This window comes from Cataglyphis hispanica, chromosome 3 (genome assembly GCF_021464435.1).
Source record: "Cataglyphis hispanica isolate Lineage 1 chromosome 3, ULB_Chis1_1.0, whole genome shotgun sequence".
In the NCBI taxonomy this organism is placed as follows: domain Eukaryota; kingdom Metazoa; phylum Arthropoda; class Insecta; order Hymenoptera; family Formicidae; genus Cataglyphis; species Cataglyphis hispanica.
In genome coordinates, this window is record NC_065956.1 from 4,199,397 (window position 1) to 4,224,183 (window position 24,787).

A 24,787-nucleotide genomic window follows, 5' to 3' on the forward strand; every position below is an offset into this window, starting at 1 on the left:
GATAAGAAGCGGCTTCGCGCAAATGACCCCCTCCCACCCGCGTCACCCTGACCGGTTCCGCGAGAGAAAAGAAGAACGCATAATTACTCGCGGATTATCGTGACAATGCTATTAAATGCCAATTATGCCGGGTTAGACAAGTTAACCGATACGAAACTGGAGAGTCTGAGTGCGCTAAATTTTGCATTATTGTTTAATTTTTTTTTTTTTTCGGGAAATCTTTATCAAAATCAGGTCTTTTTATCCGATTATTGCGATTTTTTTCATTCCTAATTTTCTTAAAATAAATTTGCGCATTGCTTCCATATCTTTGCTCGATTAGGACCCGTATAATGCTGCGGCAACCTCAAGCCAATTGAGATACTTACATATCATGATTCACGTCAGTTGACAAAAGCTGGCGCACACTTCTTTCCGATATTCGCACGAATCTTAGATCCCGGGGCTGGTCGGAGTCGTTAACAACAAATTATATCAATTTGTTAGTCGACACAAGAGAGCGAGAAGCCGTGGTGGGGGGTGCGGGGGTGGCGCATTGCATGCGTGTTCGAGGACCATAGATCAAACCGAGTCGGGTTGGCAAAGGCGTGGAAGAAAAAGGAACAGGCGAGAGAGCGATGCGATGCCGGCGGGAGAAGCGTTCGAGAACGAAAAGCGCTTGCAAAAAGGAAGTGGTGCACCAAACTGATGGGCCCGTCGATGCGTAAACGCGCCTTAACATATCGCCTCGTTTACGCGTCTAATAACACGGCGTAACAACGACTTTCCATCCTGGCGCCGCGCCGCGCCAATCGATGTCCGATTTGTCGACGGTTAAAAAATAGTATCGATTTGTCCTGTCAAAATTAGTCTGTAGATTTTTAGCGATCCGACGACTGGCTCAGTCCATCCATCAATCAGATCATACGGAGAGACGGTCCTTTATATTTTTCTCATCGGGTCTAGTTACGAGCGTGAAAAATGACGATCGCTTCATCATGCCGGCTAATTTTGTACGCGACAGTGATCGAAGTGTATACGTGTTATCTGCCAGCCGATGAATAAGCCCGGAAGAGACCACTTTGTTGCGTTATTACGAAGAGGGTAGATATCGGCAGGAGCGAGAACGGAACGCTTGGAAGGACGCGATTCCAGGTAGAGGAGCAAGAAGGATCACGAGAGGAAGATGAACAGGAAAAAGAGAACAAGAATGCGCGTTAAACGTACGTTGCGCTCCAAGGGGCAGAGGAACGTTAAACTGAGAAATATAACGACGAAATAGATCGCAGGTGCGTGGGTGCCGTGAAAACCACACGGCACGGCACGGCATGGCGCAGTGGAACGAAGGTGTTACAAAATATGAAATTGAGCCCATTTGTTCCAGTGGCCTCTGCGAGAGTCCGGGACCGCGCCGTGTGCCGCAGGGAACCCCGTTTCAGTCCCTCCCCCACCTCCCCGCCATACTTCGCCATCCCTCTTATCTTCATTCTCTCTCACTTCTTCTCCTCGCCGCCGCCGCGAGAGAAATAGAGAGACAGAAAGAAAAAGCCTCCAACTCTCGATACCATAAATCCTTCGAGGTGTTAATACGTTCACACACTCGGCGGCTTTTTCGAGTGTGGCACTCACCGGATCTGGGCCCCCACGTGGAGAACCATTCGAAGACCTCTCCGTGGCCTTTGTCCTCGCGATGTACCTACCTTATTTGTCTTACAGCGCGCGCGCGCGCGCGCGTTCAGAGAGTCACGGCCCAAGTACGGCATAAATGAGCGAAAAAGATATGGACGTCGATACTAATTATATTCAGCAATTCTATCGCACGTGTTTAGTCTCCGACTTATTTTAAAAAGTATTCCAATTAACAGAATGTGAGTTGATCTCCGCTTGTAAAAAAAGTATATATGGTTTTGCCATTTTCAAAATGTTTTTTTCACGAATAAAAAAATATGATTAAAAAAAATATTAAAAATTACTATCACGATATATGTATATTGTGCATTTTTTTCGAGATGACACGTGCGTACGTGTGCGTCGCCCGTTTTTCGAGCTTGAGCCTCTCTTCTTCGTATCTCATCGTACTCGTTCAGACGATGCTTCGGAATTTTCGCAACGCGCCGTGAAACATAATAATTAGTTCCAGTTTAGCGAGGGTAATGAGTGCCGGGCTCCATTACGGTGCCTCATAATTGTAACCAAAGCCCTATTAAAATCGACCTTATAAACGTGTGCTCCGCACCCCTACTCTGTCTCTCCCCTTCCTCCCCCTTACTGCGATACCCTGGACCAACTGCGCAGATCGGTCAGCACTATCTTCGCTGAATCGCATATTCTCTCTCGCGCGCGCCGTGCAATGCGGATAACACCCTATAATTTCCGACATACTATACCGCCGTGGCGTTATCCGAGCGATCCCCACGAATCGTTGGCCGATCGTCCGGTTTCGCTAGATTCCAAGATGAGAATTCAAGTAAGCGCAATGAAATAGCGCTATTTTTTACCAAATTTTGCAACTACGGGCGAATCAGTCCAAAGAAAAGAAGGCTGTCTTTTATTTGTCTAATATATACAGAATCATATATAATTTATTATACACGTAATTATATATTATTGTATATTTTTATATAGAAAATTAACAATTAATTATTAATTAATTTTTTTGTGCCCCGATTTTATCCTAAATTTTGTAGTCATTCGTCATTATGTAACATATCAGAAAACTTTGACTGTAAACCCCGGTTACTGATCAATTAAATCATATACAATATACAATGATATTTAAAGTATAAGTGAATAATGCTGTAGAATATATGTATATGTATGTGTGTATGTATGTGATAGTATAGTAAAAAATATACACGAGAGTAAATATTTAAACAAATTTAGTTTAATTATAAAAATTTATTATAAATAATATTATATTTTATTATAAAAATATCAATCAATCCAATTTAATCAATGATTTGGCATTATATTAGTTAAAGTAACGTTATATTAAAACAATATATAACAAACCGTTGTAACATTTTACGATCATAGCAAGCATAAAATTACGCTTGAATGAAGATCTAAAAAAATGATAATTAATTATATATAAATAATTACATAATTATATATTAACTTATTCTTTTTTATCAAACATATTATTTCCATTTTTTATAACCTATGTATTATAAAGATTGATAACTTGATTTACCGGTTGAAGTAAAAATATTACAATAATATGAAATCCAAAAGATTTTATCGCGAAGAAGGATTTTTTATATACAGATTGTCATAATGCAGAAATTTTAGCATGCGTTGCAACGAGGGCGATAAATTTGTCGACGAGCAGCGCGTTTGAGTTCATTTGGTAACGGAGGTTTGTTTTTGCCTCTCGCTGCTCCGTTCCGCTCCACTCCAATCTGCTCTATGCGTCGAGAAGTAACTCTCACGACTTATGAGTTAGTGCTCTGGGAGAGGCACGCCATGGCCGTTAAAGATTTAGCGTCGGCCGTTAACGGTCCTCAGCAATTTGCATGAGTGGAGTCGCGCACGCGCAAGTACTCGCGAATTCGCGCAAATTTCATTTTCCCCCTTTTATCACGCCGTCTCTCACAAAATTTATATTTTTTTTCACGACTTTTCCGAATAAAAATTCGCTAGAAAAAAGTAATATATGTTGCTTTAAGTTTAACTATTGTATGAATTAATATAATTATAAATAGTGTTAAACTCCTATAAATTTAATTAACTTAACGACAAATCATAGATCTTATTAGACTCATTGCAATATATGACTCATTCAAGATATACTTTATTCCATTACGTGATTGTGATTGCGTTAAATGATCGATCCATCGCACTATTCACAATATTTAATCTTTTAGCACTCGCGAATAGTGCATTTCATCACGGTGAAATGAAATAACGTACGTGTGGGTGACAAGAATCTTATAATTTATACGCGGTACATGGCGGGATATAAATTAATACTAGGTAAGGGGCATGATTGGCGTACGTTTGTGGGACAGACGGAAGATCAGATCGAAAGTTTGCATTCTTACGCCAGGAATCGTCAAATCACAGCGGATAGATATCTATCCGCGAATGTTCGTCGGGTTTCGTACTAAAGACCCATCGGTTTATACCGACTTCCCGACGATCAATTATTGTCCCCTTGCTGGCGGGCGGGCGATCTTCGAAGGCGCTCATTTTCGCGGATCCACGAAAATTTGATGATCTCTCTATGTCAAGACGATCGCCGAAATCATCGAGAGAATCGGTTGATGCAATCGGCAACGCAATTGTTCTCCCTAACGACGAAAATCAAGAGAACTCGCGACTTCCGTGCGGACAATAAGTGTTCCACCGGCGAGAGACACGCGATATACCGCCAATAGGCGACGAGCAGGGATCAGAGGCCATCCGCGATCCGTCGAGATAAGAGCTCGAGCCGCGATTTTACCGCGAGCGGCGTACTTGAAAGCGGCGCGGCATATAGTGCCGCAGTCGGCTCGCGTGAGTTTCCGATCCGGATTATATTAAGATAAAGGCGCGCGATGGGCGTGACGGAGATCTCGTTACATTTTCGGAAAGGTGAAAAGAATACGTGCCGATCGCGTAAAGCGGTGAGATGCAAGCGAAAGAATCGCGCGAAGGAGAGATGATGCTTCGCCTTTGCCATGAAAAGGAACACGCGGACTTCATTCTTTTGCGTATTTTCAGAATATATGTTTACGTGTATTTTTTTTTCGACTTTTTATTAAAGTCAAATGTACATATATGTATATAATATCGCAGTATAGATATATAAAAATAAAACAAACAAAACATTATAACATAATAAAACACAATAAAACATTATGTACAAGTTTAAAATCCAATAAATATATAATTAAGCATGTGAAGAAATTATGCGAATAATAATTTCTCAAACCTATCGTTAATGTAAGAGAGAGAAAGAGAATGATCATAAATATAAAAGAGATTATAAATCTCATTTAAATAAAGATAGACTATTCAGCTTTATGGAAAAAGGCGAAAGCAATTTATTTTAGAAAAACCCCCCCAAAAAATAATATTGTTATACACCCAGCTTTCTATTTAGCAAATTCATAGAAATCGGACGGAGTAATATTTCTCTCATTGCGATTTGAAGAATTACAAATTTAAGAGTGGAAAAACCGCACGCGAGAGACAACTCTCTCAAATCCTCCTTACAACTTGTCTATCGGAAAATTTATTCGTCGCTTCACGCGACGATGTTACGCGCACACGAAACCTCTACGCATAAATAAACTTTGGAATAGTAATTAGTTATTCCGTTAGTTTCACGAGTGACCAGCGGACGTTTGTTAGCGCGGTATTCGCGATTATCGCGCGAGATTGCGAGCGCTTTCTCTATTTCTCTCTCTCTCTCTCTCTCTCTCTCTCTCTCTCTCTCCAGGATGTCTATTCAAATGTAAAAAAATTCTCTCATCTTCCAGATATTTTTGTTCAAAATAAAAAGAATTTTTTAAGGATTTTTTGATACAATTTCCTAAAATAAGTTTTTTTATTGTACGTGTTTTCTAATGCTTTTCACTCATACGAAAGAACACAAAGCCACTTAAGTTTCAAGTGCTAAATTTATAAATGTACGGAATAGCTTTTATTAAGATAAAAATTTTTAACTTGCTTAACATTTTTTTTATCATTAAAAATTAAAATAATGAATATGTAGTACATATTCAATAATTTTTGTTAAGACATTTAATATATAAATAGAGATAAATATATATTTAAAATACAGTTTGAGCATATAATTCGCAACTTGGCGGATTGTCTACTGCATAAAAACAAAATTATTAAAGAGAGAATTTAAAAAAGAATTTCCCGAATCGCAATAAAATTCTATAAGAATTCTTAGATTTCTGAAGGAACAAAAAAAAAAAAAATCCTGAAAATTCTAAATTTTCCATGTTTTTCCAAGGAATATACATTCTGTATTCTTTTTCTCTTTTTCATAACGAGATTTGTGAGGATCGTGGACACGCGTAAAAAATGTGCTCTCGATTAGCACTGTTCAATCCACTTTACGAGAGTCCTCTCCGCCAAAGTTGCGAGATAAACGCCTGATTTTACAGAGGCTCGCGTTGACTCGTTTCCTTGCCGGGCCCTGCGTTGTTCAATCGAGAGAGAGAGAGAGAGAGAGAGAGAGAGAGAGAAAGAAAAAGTATAAAGGGTGCCGACGAGCATTGTCTGGCGTTTAGTGCTGGCCCGACCTTTGGTACATGTATCGAGGCCCCTCGGCATCCCGATGAACCTCGAGGCTCCTTAAACCTTCGAGCTCTTCAGCACATCTCGCGTATTCGCGGCGAAGTCGTAATACGCGCGCTTACGACTATTTTTCCTCCTCACTCTCTCCGTCTTCCTCCTATGTCTGGGATTGGAAGAATCGCCGTGTTGTTTTATACGCTTTCAGGTACAATTATTGTACCTGAAGTGCAATATTTATGGCTAGACATATTACATTTTTCATATAAATCTTTACATAATTCAAAGCTAATTATAAATCAGCTGTAATATAGAGAAGTAATTTAAATTTAATATTTTTATTACTTTTTGTAAAGATTTATCTTACTCATAACATTTCTAGAAAAATAGCTAGGTATCTTCCTAGAGAGACCATGCTTTAGAATGAATTTTGCTCTTAATCATTATCGCGATATCCGATATTACAATATATCGTTGAGCCATACGTTGCGGCATTTTCGTTTTAACGCCTATGTCGTCGCGCGTCATTAGAAGAAAACACTTCTCGTCTCCTCTTTTTGCTTTAACGGTCCGATAACGGATGAGGTTTTTTTTATCTCGTTAATTCTTTCCGATAAACCCATCGCACTGCCGGCCGCGCTTATGCCCCCCCGGCCACTTCGACCGGCCATTTCGCGTTCACGCGCCCGTCCAAGAATTCCTTCCGAGGAAATTAAGCAGACTTTCAGAAATCGATGTGCACCTGGGGGGTCGTGGCAGGACACTCTTTAACAGAAAACGTTACGTGCAGTGTGCAAATGTAAACGGCCGTTACTCCCCGACCTCGTCATATCTTCTGTTTTCCAGTTGTGCGTGACATCGGCTGGATACGCGTTAACTGGAGAATAGGATAAACTTTCTGTGTGCGCCGTTTTATGGATTTACCCGCAGAGTCATAAAGGATAACGTCACGTGTGCACGGAAAATGTATTACATTTATGTATGCGTATATTACGTATCTAATTGTAGGAAAACGGTAAGATATTATGTTGATTATCAGCGTCGTGATAATGACAGAGAGGTCATCACAGATCCATCGTCAGATTGAATATCTTGGATCTAGATTGTGACTTTAGAGTGTGATTCCAGAAAAATCTTTGTCTTGCTTTAAAAAGCAATAAGTAAAAGGCAATAAGTAAACAGTGATACTACTTTATCGATTATTTCTAAAGAAAATTAAAGAACTCAATTATAGTGGAGAAAATATTTAAACCTATCTTACTCCTCAATGAGCAGACAATATCTTTAAAAAACATTTTTAAAAATTACAATAACGGGTCCTTCTTTAATAAAAAAAATGTTTATATTAACATCTAATGAGTAGGCAATATTTTTTAAATGTATTTTAAATATATTTTTAATATTTATTATTCATTAATTTTATTATTCATTAATTGTACAATATACAATTAAAAAATGTTTATATTAATTGTATATTGTACAACTAATGAATAATAAATTTTAAAAATACGTTTAAAAAATATTGTCTGCTCAATAGATGTTAATATAAAAATTTTTTTAATGATTAAAGAGAGATTTAACTCATTATCTTAATGTTTTCAGAAATCTTTTTAAAAACATTTTCAAAAATATTCTTGCAGAAATGTCTTGCTCATTGAATCCTCACATTATTGTAGTATATGATAATGAAATGCTGTGTCCGATATTTATTGGACTATTTTTCGCAATATAGACAAAGACATTGTGAAGACATATGATAAGGAAAGGACATTTCTCAATTGAAAGACTCGCGCTCCGACACCCGCTCTGTTATTTTTTTCCCTTCATATACCAATTAAAGAGCGAAGCTAATTAACCGTCTTTATGAGATGATGCGCGTCGGAGCTCGATCAATGACACTCCGATAAATCGAAGATGCGGGACGGTGCATTATATGCTCGCTGGCAAGATGTCTGGGCGCGCAGTCAGTCTTAATTTTTCTCAATTGATTCGCGCAATTACCGATTATTAATGATCTCGGTAATTAGCGATGTGCACGCTCTCAGTACGGATACGCCAGGTGAAAATGCGCGAGACATAACCCATACGTCAACTTATTTACGTTGACATACGCGCGAGTGGCCGCACGCAGGCGACGCGTCTCGACGCGACGCGACGTAATAAGGCGTTTATAGCGAACATGCGGTGAGATCGCGTTGTCTTTATATCAGATTTTTTTCGCGCGCGCACATTACTTTGTCAGTGTTGGCCGCTTACGTTGAGAGCACGATTCCGGTCGCGACCGAACACGGCCGCCGGCTGCTGGTCGGCAATACATAAGCGCGCATTACCCAAAGATTACGATTATTTTATAGCGCTATACGCGCGAGTCGTAAAATTCACGTGCCATTTTAACAACTGGCTTCCTGCTGGTGTGCAGGTTCGTGTTGTAGAGTGCGGTGACAGGGCGGCGAAGGACGCGCGCGGCCCAAGGGGGTGGATGGTTTTTAATTGATAAATAAATCACGGCGCGCACGACACTGATTGAGATTCACATTCGACATTCTCAATTACCGCTGGCGATTCTGCGTCCCGCCGTGTCGGGCGGCCCTTTCCCGTCCTTCAAAATCTTGTTTATTGGCGAATGCTCGCTCTATCGCCGCGATCCGTCACTACTCATCGTATGGAACGAACGAAGGGCTGTCTAACCACGTGCCAACATCAGGCACGTGAATAAATAAAGTGCCCGCCTGTATCTCTCTCGCTCTCTCTCTCTCTCTCTCTCTCTCTCTTGTATTGAAAAATCTCTAATAAGATGTATGATTTATCAGGTGAATGAGAAAGAATGAGAAATTCGTAAGCCTCGTGACATCTTACTATGCTTTCACGCATATAAATCTGCTGTTGTGAAATTTTTTCGTAAGAATATACTTTGAGTTATGAGATGAACCGTTATAGAAGAAGATATCCTAACGCATTCGCTGTATACAGAATGATAATTAGAGCTGATATTATACGAAATATAGAATAGCATCAACTTCGTTAAGACGTTTTAGAAAGAGCCATAGAGATTCTAAGTCAACTTCGAGAAAAGTCTCCAACATGTCCATAGAGATAGAGATAGCGATAGAGATTTGATAAGCGCCGATGATTAAGCACCGAAAGCATTCACAATGGCAACCGAAGACCCGTATAAATAGCGAACACGTTAGGGACCTTAGGGGCGATATGAAGGAGTTACGGAAGTCGTGCGGCGATCATTGTGGTCCTCACAGTGGGAGCGTTTATATATTCTGACAATTTCCAGCGTTGCTTTAGGAGTCCCGACCGACGTCTTTTGTGTGCCAGCCGATGCGCCCGTCGAGTCGGCTATATGCTCGCCATCCTCCTTGCCTACGTGTTGTCCGGTAGCCGAGGTATTTCCCTACTTATGCCCCACACGCGAGAGCGCGTACACGCTGTCGAGACATAATGCTCGAGAAATATGAGCTCACGACCCCCCGGTAGCGCGGATTCCTATGGTGACGTGAACAAAACGCGCTCGCCGCTTGGAGAACGGTCTCGTTGCGTTATGTATTAGAAGCTTTATGTAGTATCAATTCTTAGATTTTACTCGCGGGACATGCCTTGAGAAGAACGCGTTTTAAATCAAAATTTCTTTTTTTATATTCTTTTTGCGATAATATTTTCCTTAACGAAAACACGTATATATTTTTATAGAAATGACAGGGAATAGATAATATTGATATTGTAGAAATGATAAGCGAGAAAAATTATAAAAATTCGATTTAACGATAATATAAATGTTATTAAAATAATATAAATACTAAAATCTATTCCTAAAAAAAAAAAAATATGATTATTGAATCGTTTCTTCGCAGAAAGCAAATGTCACTAAAATTTACAGATAATGTACGGTTATTCTACACCGGTTACCATATATAATATGTTCTTGCTATTGGAAATTTAGTTGCGCGATATCCAAGAATGATATCCGCGAAATGACTCAATTAACGACGTGATTCGTCAACGCTTTCTCGTACGTCTCCCTCATATTTTACAAATCGTGCACTATTATATTCAAAGAAAATCTCATGGACATTTTTTCACGACTATCTGTGAATGGCGGTATCGAAGATTGAAACGATCCTGCTTTCCACAGAAACTGCATTAGTAATCTCGTAATTGCTTCGGTAACATGTACGCAGCTCTCTTCGTGCGAGTATGCACACGTACGCGCTCGCTGTAAGCGGAGATAAAACACGTCCGATGTAATGTCGCGGCGAGGTACACAGGTGCACAATGCGCTCTCGGGGAACGAGAGTGGGAAGGAGAGAGAAAGAGAGAAAGAAGTACCGTATAGTAGACTACTTAAAATGCATTGGCAATAAGCCTGCGTCGCGTTACGCCGGGCCTGCGCGACTAGTCCAACGGCCTCGGTACTATGGAGCTATAAGACTTAAAGTCGTCTCGCCTAGTCGTATAAGCGGTCTCACCGACGGCGGCATTTACACAGAGAAAGGTTCAAAGTTCTTTTCTACGGACGCGACGGAGGACTTGGAGAGCGAAAGGGTGACGTGAAAAAGACGATGCGAGTTCTGGCGCGACGACGACGTTGCGTTTAATTGTGAGATCGGAGACTGTCGTCGGACATGCGATAGAAATTATTAAAGAATTACGTTGACTCTTGGCGTAAGCAACTTAAAGGATAACGTGGATATACAAGAAGGATATGCAATACGAAAATGAAGATGCCGGAAAGAATAAAATGCTCTTCATTCTATATCGCAAGTTTTAATAAACAAGAATCATCGAAGAAATAATTATGTTCAAAATTGAATTTCATTTAATCTTCTTGTTAAAAAATGTATATATAAACAATTTTTAATCTAAATAAGTATATTTTTCATACATATACACAATTGAACTTATTAAACTTATTGAACTTATTTATTTATCTCTTTTGTTGAAATATATTCTATATATTTCTGATAAAACAAATAAAAAAGAGATTAAATAAAAAATGTAATTATATTTCATCAAATAATAATATTTCAATATGTAGAATATTCTGTGACATATTCAATTACTAACTAAAACTGCTACAAGCCTTTGACAATTTTCCTTCTCTCGAGTCATGTGACTTGCGCGTGGGATACACATTGCACGTAGCAAGGGGGTTGCATTAACGTCAAAGTATCTAACGAAGGTGCCGCGTGGTTGAACGAGGTGGTTGAAACGTAATACCGGTAACGAGTACCTAATTCAAGCGTGGCCACGTCATAAGTCCGGCAAAGTACGTTGTAAGTTGCCCTCACTGGCTGTAATGGTGTTTATGGGCCATTGCCGCGACTGTCCGTGGCGCGAGTAGCATCCGGTAACTGCGACTGGCAACGTAGATACATACCTATTCCGGAAAACCGATGGCGGTCGCAATTGCTGACTGGAATTCCGCGATGAATGGAATTGGTATATACATACTCAAGAGGGGGGGATGCAAAGGGGGGGAAGGAGGGCTCGAAGAGCAAAAGCACGAGCGAGAATAACATCCGGTATTGTCTCGAGTTGCGGAGTGCGTTGAGGTCGCCGGTTCAACCGCGAGGAGGCTTTAACGCCCGAACAAGCGGTGTCGTTCGATGCGGAAGCCGCTACGGGAATGTTTCCCGCTAACGCTTTGTTCTTTTAAGTTTCAAGTCGTTAAGGCGGGGTATTCAATACATTCGCAAGTCAATAATGAAAGTATTTATAATACCGTTTGTGACGATCTCAAGAGAGAATACCTAAATATCCGTTTCAAAAAAAATTTATAATGCTTTAATTAAATTTTAAATTAAATTGTTTTACACATAGATATTTTCCTCGATTTTTAAGTAAACTGCAAAGCAAAAAATAAGGAAGATTCATATACATTCTGATGTGATAAGATGTAAATATTAGATCGGCTATAATTAATGTATCATCAATTATTAGCAAGTGTGATATAAATCAATTAATAACGAATTAATTTAACCGATAAAAGTAGTAAATATATAATATTAAATATATTAAAGTGAATATATTAAAGTCTTTCGCACGTCGATTATGTACATTCCGGGAAACAATTATCGGCTCATAAGATTTTGAGTTATTGGATATAAAACTTGCAAAACGCGAAACAAACGATTATTAATTGCAAGATAAAAAAAATGTTAATATCTGTTCTTATCATCTTAAAATCTAACTTTATCATTATAGAGAATTTAAAATATTTAACTAGTTTCTTGTCTCTATTTAATTAATTTAAAGCTTCAATAAAAATTTATTAACGATTAATAATTGTGCTGTTGTAAATTTCTATCTGGCAAAGTATTTTAAATATTCTGCTTAATTGCAATGTTAAATAAAAATTTAAAAAGAATTTTGAAAAAACAAACGAGATTTGCTTAGAGAGATTTAGATTTTGCTTAGAGGATCTAGACTAGTGTTTTTAAAAGATTACACTTTTGAATCTGAATCTTTACAGATTCCTTAATCGGAATAATAATATTCTTAGGAAATATCTGACTAGATTTCAATTAGATACTATTATAAAAATGTTTTTATGCCGGGAACCATGCATATAACGAATAAATCAACATTGCGCTTTAATTCCACGCCGTAATCTCCAAACCGAGATGCTCGAGTGCGTTCTCGCTTTCGTTCGCGCGATCGTAAAGAGTGTGCATTTGAATATGAATAAATCGTGCGCAGTCGGTTTGCTTGCCCGTTTGTTCGTCCATTTGCTCATCCATGTGTCCGTTCGCCAGTCCAGTGCAATACGATGGCGGCGGCTTGCATATCTGTCCGACTCGGCAGAGTGTTTTACACACGTGCATTTATGGATTGCTTAATGGCGGCCGCCTACAAATTAGATGAGCGGTAAATCACACATCGAACGGACCACACCGCGCTCGCACAATATGCTCGGACTCTATAGTAAGCATTGTGAGTATGTGTGTGTGTCGTTGTTCGTGCTATAACTAATAAAATATTGGGTGTACCGGGGCCCACGTTGTCAACGATGGAAAATTTGAGCTCCCTCATCTTTTCGCAGTTCTCTTTCGCGTCGAGAGGCGGCAACCCAAAGCCTAGTCGTATATCACAAGCGAATAAAGTATATCTTGGAAAGAAATAATGACCCGTCATGTGGAAATACGTGAGAAAATGCGAGGACGATTGTCCTCGCCGCTAATGTGATAAAATGAGAAAAAAGACTTGGGGTTATAGGTTCGATCGTCGTCTAGCCGTGTGATGTAGCGGTAGATTTTAATGTCAATGGGTTATATATATATACGCATTTATATATTCTTTTTAAGGTGTCGCATCACTCGATTGGCGATAGAAGATGTCTTTTTGCCTCTCTCTCTTTATCTCTCTGTTTCTCTTTCTTTTCTGTGATTATATATGTAGTTATAAAGAAATAAAACAATGTTTAATAGTTTTTTTTTCATAAAAAAATAAATAAATAAAATTTATTATTCGCGATATTTCTCTTAATATTTTTTAAAAATATTTGTTTTTCCAAACTGATTCGCTTTTGACCAGCATTAGCGTATAAAATGTTCTGTTTTAAACAAATTCAATTTTATGAAATCAGTTCATAGCTCTTTAATTTCACACAGCTGAAAATTGCAACTGTGTGTGTGTGTGTGTGTAAATGCTCTGCGGTGGTCCGCGGATGCATGTCCGCTACAAGTATAGCACTCTCGTGTTCTCATCGAAGCGACGGCAATGTACGCACGCGGCGAGTCGCACAGGAGCATTAAAAGACATACCGGCGCGCGCGCGAATAGTGATTACTACGAGGCTGCTCGGAGCTACGACTGCAGGTTGATTATCTCACCTGTCCAGACTCTTTTACTCTCGCTGCTGCTATAATAGGTTCCTCGTCCCCCATACCAGTGGTCTACCGCTGCCGCGCTCTCGCGATTATATTTCTTGCTCCCCTATATACCCTCCCCGCCCGCCCTCTTCATCACCGATCGGAGGCCTCCTTCCGCGTTGCTTTCGCGACTTTGTTTTTTCCCTACTTGCCTCCCGTGTTCCCTCAGAAAATGATCGTCGGCAACTGCTTGAACGCGATTTATTGCCGATCGGAACGATTTCCCGATTTTTCAGCCGCCTGTAAACGAGAGACGACAATTTTCTAAGCGCGACGAAACAGGTAGCAAGGATGTGGAATGGCAATTACATTAATGGTTGCATTATTTAATGAAAGACAATGATTCAAAAACGAGAAAAAGAAGTATGTTAAAAAAATATATGTTTATCTTTTCTTTTTTAATTTCTCTCTAAAATGATGATAAAATAGCAAAGAAAATTTTATTTGCATTATATATAAAAATATGTGCCACTATATTCTTAAATTATTAATTCGATATATACGAAAATAATCTCACGAACCTTTTTCTCGTGTTCAGATAATTGCGGCAAACGCGATCAGAGAATGTAACATATGTATATCGCGAATATGCCATCCTATTTATCCTATCTATTCTCCATTTACGAAACGAGGTTCGCGAACGCGCGCGGGCAATTACTCAAGCGATCGCGCTCTCGGAGGCGCAGGCGGAAGGAATAAATCGCATAATGGAGGAGAGTAAACGAACCGTCGTAGACACGATCTACGTCGCGGAATCAGATTTTTTGCCCGCGTCTACGTACGTGCCACATAGAAAACTCCATTAGAGAGACGTTAGATCTCTTCTCCTCGTCCATCAGGCGCGAGCGCACCAGAGTGCATCGAGTCGGTGCATTCGCAGCGACTCGATAAAGCGAGACCGTCGCGGGGTAGGGGCACCCGCGATTGGAAGGGGTTGCACCGTCGAGGAGGAATAAGCCGGGAGAACGAGAGGGGGCGATTCTTTGCGGCAGCGACCGCGGTGCCAGGGAGCAGAAGAACCGTCGCTTTTTTGTCCAAGTCAATATATCAGCGCGGGGGCCATGTCTAACGGGTAATGCACTGCCCGATCCCTCCTTGCACGACGAAAGGAAGCTGCTGGCTGCTGCTGCTGCCGCCGCCACCGCTGCCGTTGCTCTCGCTGCGGCTGCGGCGGTAGCGACTGTTACCGCCGCGAAACGCTCCGGGCAATCGCACGATCGTCGTTGTCAGAGAAGAAAACTACTTCATTTTCCGCGCCGCCGACGACCATCGTAGGCTGCCGTGGGGGTCGAAATCGCCGGCGCGATTATTGTGTTTTTCAGCCGATACCGAGTCGATGCACCGGCCATCGCTTCGCGAGACCGCCTTCGTCGGTACAAGGTAAAGAGATGACCCGTTCTTGTTCACCCGATGATTACAATGTATATACGATGGGAGTTAACACGTTCGTATATACGATAAAAGTTAAAATAACAGTAAGAAATGTGTATGAGATGTGCGAAATGCAATCGCGAACCCTTATATTGGCAGCCGAAGGTAAATAGCATAAATCTCTCGGAAGCGACTTGTCTAAGAAACAGATAATGCCGCGATTGCATTTAGACGATAGTGAGCGAGCCACCGATTTGACAAATTGCCGCTGTCTTCTCTCAGGTATAATAACTGCTAGCGCGACGATATTATAAAATCGCGATGTATTTTTTTCGAACGCTCAGGTCAGGTCGAGATACTCTCCTCTCCGCTCAATTAGCCTCGCATTCCACGAGAGACAGATGCTGTTACCACCCGTAGTGTACGACATGTGAATTTGATCACAGAGTTATAGATGAGTATAAGTAATATATTTAGTGGACGAGCGTATGCATATATATACATATATGTATATATATGCATACGCGAATGTATTTTAACTTTCAATCTTCGGCTTCCAGATAATATAGAAAAATCAATCGACGATGAGTATGTAGTTTTCATATTCCTGCTTCAACAGTATTATTTATCAATATTCCGTGAAAATGGATAAAAATATATTTTACAAGTATAATTATTCAATCTCATTTTTCAAGTATAAAGAAAAATACATCATAATAATCGTGCATATCTAACATGCGCGTCTTACCTAAAAAAAAAAGAAAAAAAAGAAAAAATACATATTCGTAGAAACGAATATTTCATACATATTTTCAAACATATATTTTGCACTTTTGAAAAAAAATATGCTAATTCAAAGATACTACTAAAATTATGACTTTAGACAAATCTAATACGATTATGTTTGCAATTGTATCGCGTAATGTTTCGTTAACTCATTTCGTCCGTCGACGAATATAAGTAATCGCAAATCGATTGCGTAATTGGTAAATTTGTGCGCGAATCTACGTTCGATTCTCTATAATAGCATCCATAATACATGCCAATTTCACCGCGGAAGCGTTTTTAGGCCGTCTCTGAATGATGAACGTACTTCGCCAGATCCGCCAAGCGAAGCTCGTACGCCCCAGCGTTCAGCGACTGACGTCAATCGATTAGCATCCAGACGATCGTTTGACAGCGACGAATTATTGTCACTCGCGCGCTTCCGGGATACGTGGAGCGGCCTTCTTTTTCTTTCGCGCGCGTAACCAATCGGATGAACGAGACGAAACGCGTGTCGTTTCTCGAAGTCATCTCGATTGTCAGGGAAGTCCAGGCCATATCTCATCCGAATCGCTGATTTTTTTCCTCTCTTGCTCCTCTTTCTCTCTTCTCTCTTAGTCTCTCGCACTCTATCGAGAACAGCGCTCTTTCTCTCGTTACACGCGTGCTGTATGATTTACGATTGTGACTAGGCGTATCGCGAAAGTCTATCCGCGCGATTAGAAGTGTCCGCGAATTACTTATTGGCTCGGCGAGAGAGAATGCTCGGCACGATTGTTGTTCAGTCGCGGAGTCGGTGTTACTCTCGCGCAACTATAGCTCTCTCGAAACGCTTTCTCGAGATAACTGCAAGACCATGAAAACCACAATTTATTATGATGGCTCTCGCTAGGTGGAATCTGGTTCACGATGTGCGAGCTGACCTTTTACGCATTACCGTCCCTTCTTCCTATTGTCTCGCTGTTCTCACAATCGTAAGCAAGGAGCAAGAGATAAGTCAGATTTTTGCGTATTGAATTGAAGAGAAGAGATATACTTGGTATTTGAGGCAAAAGAAAAAGAAAAGAGCTATTCTTTCTTGCAAGTAAAAATATTAATAACATTAATTGTTTTATTGCGTGAAAAAAAATTATAGATATTAAAAAGATATCTGATTCCCTATTTTTCTGTTGTAAACAAAAAAATAGATTAAAAAAAAAACTTTTCAACATGCTACCATTTTTTTATTTTTTCAAATTTTTTAAAAACGCTTGGATAACTATTAATGTTTAATAAAAAAAACTTATATTTTTTATTTCGGATATGATGAACGTTTTTATGCATACGTGCATGAAAAAATAGATATCTGCAAATATTTGCATAACTTTAAAAAAAATTTTTTTAAGCTGAAAATTTTTGTTTAATTAGATACTTAACTGTATTAATATTGTAAAAAAAAAAAACTGCAAAAAAAATCTAGAAAATGTATTCATTTTTTGAAGATTCAAACGGATATGTGCCGTTAATTATAGATATATAATAGATATATAAATTAATAAAAGTACGCAAAAAGTAAGACGACATTAATACTGTTGTTATGAGAACTAATTATACAAAAAGAAAAGCAATCTTTGCAGCTTAATAATTTTATAAAGAAAATATTCCTTAAAAGATAACATTTTCTAATATAAAAATCTTGAATTTTTTTTAATTTTTAGAACCTACGCTTGCGTCTTACGTTGTCACAAGATAAAAAAAATCGTTTTGTCTCCAGCCTTCATTCTTTCTTGGTTAAAGTAAGCAAAAACAAGATACATTCTACGATTATATATATGACTCATTTTGATTTCAACGTCGTTCTCTACATCTCAGAAGTTATAGGATAGAGGTTAACACAAGGTCAAGGCAAATTAATTAATTCTAGATTAGCGGCACACTCTCAAGTTAATCGTTAAACGCGAAAGGCATCTTTCCACCGAGACGGGCGAAGGCCAGCTAATGCCGCTGATCCGAATCTCTTCGGCGATATTATTATCGTCATTATTGTCGTTATCATTATTATTATATGGTGAATATGCAAAATACACGAGTGAGTCGGCCAAGTCATCTTCGCCCTCGTCCGCCGCGGTTAGAGAGGAAAAAGAGGGGAGGAGGAACGAGATGCGCGGCTACATGAGCAAGGATGAGGCGAGCATCTAGAGGCCTTCACACGTCTCTCTCTCTCTCTCTCTCTCTTTATATTTCTACCTGTCTCTAGCTGTCTCGTTCTTTCCTTCGTCTCTATACACCGTGCGCGAGTATTCGCCAATTAAGCTCTATTCAAGCAGCCCAGGCACCGCAAGGTGGCCCTCTCCCTCTACCTCACAGGCCCTCTCGCCCTCACGTCGGAGACCTCGCCGTTAAATCCAGATTAAGAGCGGCACATGACACGTTGAATCCGCGGCTCGTCGATCCAGAAACATTTAATTTAGACGTTACCGCCTGTTGCCGGGAGGAGATATCTCTCTATTCACGAGACACGCCGTCTCTTCTCCCCCGCGGCCGATGTTCAGGAGCGGATCATTTGAGGGTCTGCTCGCGCTCAGGGGAAGAGATATGTCTTCTGCAGTTCGGATATTTTAGAGATTTAGGCTCTTTGTAAAACTATCTCTGTGTTCTACACATTACTATATATAGAAAATGACTGGATGGACTTTAAAAAAAATATATCTTCATTTTTTTATCAGAAATTTATTTTTGCGAGTTTAATTTTTAACAATGAAAATAATGAAGTTAATTCTATAGTTAAAATATTTAAAAGTTTGAATAATTATATTAAAAAAAATGATGATAACATCATAACCGAGAGAATATCTTTTCTCGACAAGTACGAGCGAATGCAACCCGGTCCGCTTTAAAAATATCAATAGAGGGATGCTGCAAAGAATTGACTGAAGAATAAGTGTACAGAAAAGAGAAGGGCGTAGTATCGTTGTGCCATCGTTACGAGATTACGACTCGGAATCGTTAGCACAAGCGCGGTACATGTATACCGAGTACCCGGCCGAACTCTCATCGACCTCTCGTCGCCTTCGATGTGTTTATCCAACGATAACAAATTACCGAACGAATATGTACAGTCATACTCTATAATTGCGCGACTACCGGCGGTGGAGGCCGCTCGATAAAGCGTCCCACCACGGGGTTAGAATTCGAAGAGAGTCGAAGTGAGAAACGCGACGTCAATACAACGATTCTACGGCGAAAAATACACGCGTATTCCGTGATCTGAAGAGGCTCCTACCTATGGCAAGAGTCAGGACGTTCCGCCCGCGTCGCCTTCTTACAGACACCGTATAGATCGCTTCTATTTCTATCGTCGTGCAACAGGCGGTCCGACGTCGCTCCCGCTCGACGACCCTTTTCCCGCAGATCGTAACGTCAAATTACTACGTGCGCGCGGCTCGACCGTACGGTAACTGCGGGGCGATCGAGCAGTGGAGGGGGAGAGGGGGCCCGAGGAAAATAATACGTCAGGCAGGTATTAATCCCTCGCGCGGTTCAAATATTTCCCCGCTCGGTAGTTCGCTCTCTGAAGTAATCTCGCTGAGATTCCCTCGAGAGCGGTACAAGATTTCAAATCATTGCCGATTGGCAAATGAAGCTATTTTATTGTTCAAATATACTGAATGTGTTACCCGAACAATCTTGATATATTTTTCCGCTAGTATATTCTCTTTTCTTCAAATAAAGATCTATGAATCGTTAAAGCACACAAATATATTTAATATTACAGATATTTTACTTTATCACTGATGATAAATAAAATTAATAATTAGAAAACGATAATCATAGCAATTTAAATTCTTCCGATTTCAAATGCAGACTCGCTTAAGAACGGATTATGACTTCTCGTCACCGTATTTACTACAGCGCCCGCGCGCTCATCGATAATCTGAAAGAGAGTGTAACGTTGCAACGGTTCGCGTAGATGCTCCAGACTCGAGTGGAGAGTCCCGTGCCGAGGAGCCGGCAAACTCTCACGGCCTCTGAACTCGCACTCGTCATAACTGCAAATGGAATGAATACCTGCCCGCCTATAGTAGTAGCCACGAGTGGCCATTGCCGGTGGATGGTTACTGGCATTTACGGCACTAACCCACTGAATGCAAGCTCTAAGATTGGCTCGAGATATTAAGCGCGCTGTACGTATACGTGCACCACCCACACACGCGCGTACGCGCGCGAGCGACACGCAATGCGCATGTAAATGTGCTGCACGTCGTCGTGGCGGATCCACCGTCATCGTACCGATACATCGGCGCATACGTACATATTTACACACACACACACACATACATATCTGCACGCGAGAACATCGCGAGAGAGGTGAGGATATACCTATCTACCTTTGCGTACCACGGTAGGTAAGTAGATAGAACGTAGCCCCTGGAGGCAAGCCGAAGCAACGAATTACGCGATGACCCGGCGACGAACGGTGCGACGACTATCGCGAAGAATAGAGTTGCTATATAGGGTGAGTTACGTTTACGTTGACCGTCTTGGATAATTCAAACATTGCCGCGATAAGCTTCTTTAATCTCCTTTACAAATATCGATGAATAGTGTAAAGAAATAAAAAAAAAAAAGAATTAGAATTTTTTAACTATTGTTTTATAATTAAGACATATTTTTAATCATTTCATTGCTTTATTGCATAGCTTGAGATTGGTTCGAAAGAAAAAAGGATTAAAAAATTTTGCGAAACAATTTAAAAATGCTAGTTTCATACTCTTAACTTCACCTCGCTATTTTGCTCACCCTGTATAAATATCTACGCGCGATGTGGTAGGCACGCCGCGCCGGCGACGAACGAGGTGCGAAGGTGGCATCGGCTCGAGCACCTGCTACCGTCATTATCATCAGGCCAGCACTCCAGAAAACACGGGAAGCAAGGAGACGAGATTCGAGTCTAATTTCTGCCTACGGGCAAGCAATCCGCTCTCGTTGCCTGCTCGCCGCGGCGGTAGAGCAAGCCAGATACCCGATTTAACTTCTCCTCCCCGTCCAAGCCGATCATTACTGCATCGTGTGGCCGCGACAAAACCCGTCTACCCGCGTGCGATTTGTTCGGTCGCTTCCGGCGTTTCTCGATCCGTCGCGCAAGCGTTAATTCCCCACGACAGTTGCGCGATTATAATAGCGAGCTAATACAGCTGGCAATACTCTGGTAAATCTAATCACGATTTTTCAACCGGACGCACAATGCTTACCGAAAGGTAGAACATGGTTGCCTTGGTTGTTAGAATCAAATCACGCTCTCCATACGTGTGATGATGATAGTAGTAGTAGTAGTAGTAGTAGTAGTAGTAGTAGTAGTAGTAGTAGTAGTAGTAGTAGTAGTAGTAGTAGTAATAGTTGTGTTTATTGACGGCCTAGGGCACGTCTTTTAAAATCACATGACAGGCATATATTAAGCAGTACAATACGGGATACAAGTTGTAAGCAAGATTGGGAAGGCATAAAGGTGCAAAGGTGTGAAGACGTAAATTATGTACCTGAATTACGTACGTAAGCTTACATGTGGCAAAATTGACAGAAAAGATTAGGTTTCGAAAGAAGGAGAACAATAATACTAAGCTAACGGGTGTATAACCCGTGCGAGAAATATTTGCTTAAGCAGATACTATTTTCTTAATGAAAAAATTTTTTTTTATTTCGCGATTAGTTTTGTATATGTTTAATTAATATTGCATCTATTTAATTGACATAGCTGCAATCAAAACATGTATAAAAATTTAATGCTTTTTATCAGTGCTTTATTGTAGATTTTGTTGTTGCAGCTGTATCGTTGAAAATAATGTGCCTATGTTTAAGCTTGTAGATAAAATGCAACCACACGAAAATAAAATTAAAGAGAAAATTCTTTTTCTTTGGTGCTTTTTTTGTTACTAATTAATTAGTCTATTTTACCGAGTTTATTGCGTCTTTAATTTAGGAAAATTATTTTAATTTAAAGTAAAAATATATGAATATGAAAAAGGATTGAGATTATCGAAAGCAGAGATATGAACATATGGATTATGGCTCTTATAAATCGCGATTGATGAAAATACAGAATATATATACTAGTGATAGAGTGAGAATTTCAGCGGAACAAAAGAAACTTTATATTCAATTATTACTAACGAGAAAAAAATTTTGTAAGAGAAAAAAGGCGTGCAAACGCTTTCTTTATTGATGACTTCAAACCGACTCACAAACCGTTTGATCTGTCGTGGCGATCAAATTCAAAATAATTGGACGCTTATCCGAGGCAACGAAATCTAATCTGATCCGCGGAATTGTTCGTTTGACCTCTTATAGACGAGAGAGAATATTTCTATTAGAATCTCCATGTATGTTTATTTAATCCATGCGTGCGTGAATGATAATAATCAGTAACTTCTCCATTTTACTCATATCAAGTTATTAGAAAAATTATACTGTAAAAAAATATTTTTTTCATAACTTTGTACCGATTGTATTATTGCTTTAAGCTAATGAATGCAATAATATTATTTATTGGTGATTTTTATTTCATTTTATTTGACGTCATATGCCATTGTATTGTAAAGTAGAAGTGCCGAGAGGCTTCATTGATCAGAATCTCGGCTATATATGATTAAATTGTCAAGCTGCATTTCCCATGGAAAATATATAGGCATATTAAAGATTTCGTTTGCATATACACATAAATGAAATTCTTAGCATGCTCATGCGGAGGTTCGAGTGAGGATAAAGAGATGGCAGTAGGTACACTACTCACGCGTACTTTAAACTTTGACTTTGTCCCTTCTCTTTGAACAGCTTGAAAGCGAAAAGAAATTACGCGATGATACCTATTAATTTCTATTATTTTCACACAATCATACGTCGAATTATTTCGCGATCATTATCGGAGAGAGCCAGACAGTGTACATGTATGTAGAATAATTGCGCGAAAATCACCTCGTCACTCGTATCAAATTTCCGAAGCGCGCGCACACAACAGATGATTTCGTATATAAAGAACACGGAAGGAAATGATGCTGGCCCGCTCGAAAGCGAGAAGGTGGAGATGTACCGGTGGGGATTTACCACCCAGCGAAAAATTAATAAATCCTGCTCTTAAACAAACAAACTCCACCTACCCGCGGATCGGAGGATAAGAGGCCTGCTGGCTATTGATTTATTAATTTAGAGCTGCCCATTCTAAGACACGGTCAGGAAAGAGGGATGAGAAGGGGAGAGGAGGGGAGGGGAGGGGAGGGGAGGGAAAGGGAAAAAGAGAGAAAAGGAAAGACAGAAAGAGAGGTCGGGGAAATATATCCGCTCGCTCCCTTGCGCGCGCGCGCGCGCGCGCGCAGCCGCGCTCTTCGTGTAGCGCTTCGGGACCCGAAGTTAAGGGATCCGCTATCCAACGTGGTATCGGTAATTATAGCCCTGAACGCGGGCGCGCGTTGCTTACGTTCATTACTGAATTATCGGCTTCGCTCGGCAAACAATGTGCCTCTTTCAACCCCTCCCCCCCCACCCCACGTCTTCCTCTGTGTCTCGCCCCCGCACAACCCCGTTCCGCGTCGATCCTCTTCCCTCGGATCCGCGACGCGATCGAGCCGCCTTCCTTTCTCTTTCTCTCTTTTTCTCTTTCCCGCCCTCCTCTCTCACCAACGGGATGCACACCACAGCATACCTTCTCGCTTCACCCTTGAACGGAATCAGCGTCCTATCTGATGGGCCACGGGCTGAACTACGACCATGCAGCTCTCTCGCTCTTTTCTTCTCGCTCTGGCCTCTTCTCTCGAGACTCTTTTCTTATTCCGGCTCTTTGCGGAATATATCGCGCGAGCGATACTTCTCTAGACTATACGATATCGCGCGATTACAATGCGCTACAATGCGAAATAGATATTGTTACCAATGTAACGGAGAGCCGAGCACGATTTTTCGGGACTAAAAGTTTTGAAGTTCGTGAAGAGAAAGGAAGCAAACCGTGAAGTTAGCCTTTCTATAACCGTCAGACGGAATTTATCGTTGCGCCTATTCGAAAGCACGCGAAACCAAAGAAGCTGATAGCGCGGTGTACTATTACTTCCTTTCTCACAGTGTGTGTGAACAGGAACTTAATCTTCCCCCTTCCGCCATAAGCGATGTACATAGTATATAAAATGCGCTTTAACGAGCAAAGCCGGGACGAGATTAACCGCGTGGACGAAGCGGGAACGCTTGAAATCCCGCACGTACAGCTCCGAACGCTTTCATTTAGACGTCGCGAGGGGGTTAAAGTCGGCATCTACGAATGTGAATTCGCCTTAATACGAGGTCTGGCGGAGAGGCAGGCAACACACGGAACGAGCGGGCAGGGGCTTACGGTATATCACGCGGACTATACGAGATGCGAGTCCTCTCTCTCTATGAGGACGCGCGGCATGTTCTTTCGCTGCGTCATCCATGATGAGGAACGCAAGAACGCGCATTACCCACGGATCGTCGTGGCTCCTCCGGTCGATCGTGCGACCACTCGAGCCACCACCACCACCACCACCACCACGGTCGCGCGCTTTATTCCGGACTTCTTTT

At 40.7% G+C, this 24,787-nt stretch overlaps 2 long non-coding RNA genes across 3 annotated transcripts in view; one reads left to right on the forward strand and one right to left on the reverse strand.

The window, feature by feature from the left end:
• The window catches only part of LOC126848420 (uncharacterized), a 140,598-nt gene that overhangs the window by 113,883 nt on the left and 1,928 nt on the right, over positions 1 to 24,787 (reverse strand). The window lies entirely within an intron of this gene.
• The window catches only part of LOC126848418 (uncharacterized), a 72,337-nt gene that overhangs the window by 23,246 nt on the left and 24,304 nt on the right, over positions 1 to 24,787 (forward strand). Inside the window, exon 1 of one of the 2 annotated variants that reach the window (XR_007687256.1) lies at positions 15,349 to 15,472. The exons of the other annotated variant lie outside the window; for it this stretch is intronic. This is a non-coding gene — a long non-coding RNA (uncharacterized LOC126848418). Of the gene's footprint in view, positions 1 to 15,348; positions 15,473 to 24,787 lie in introns of those variants that run through there. 2 annotated transcript variants of the gene reach the window in all.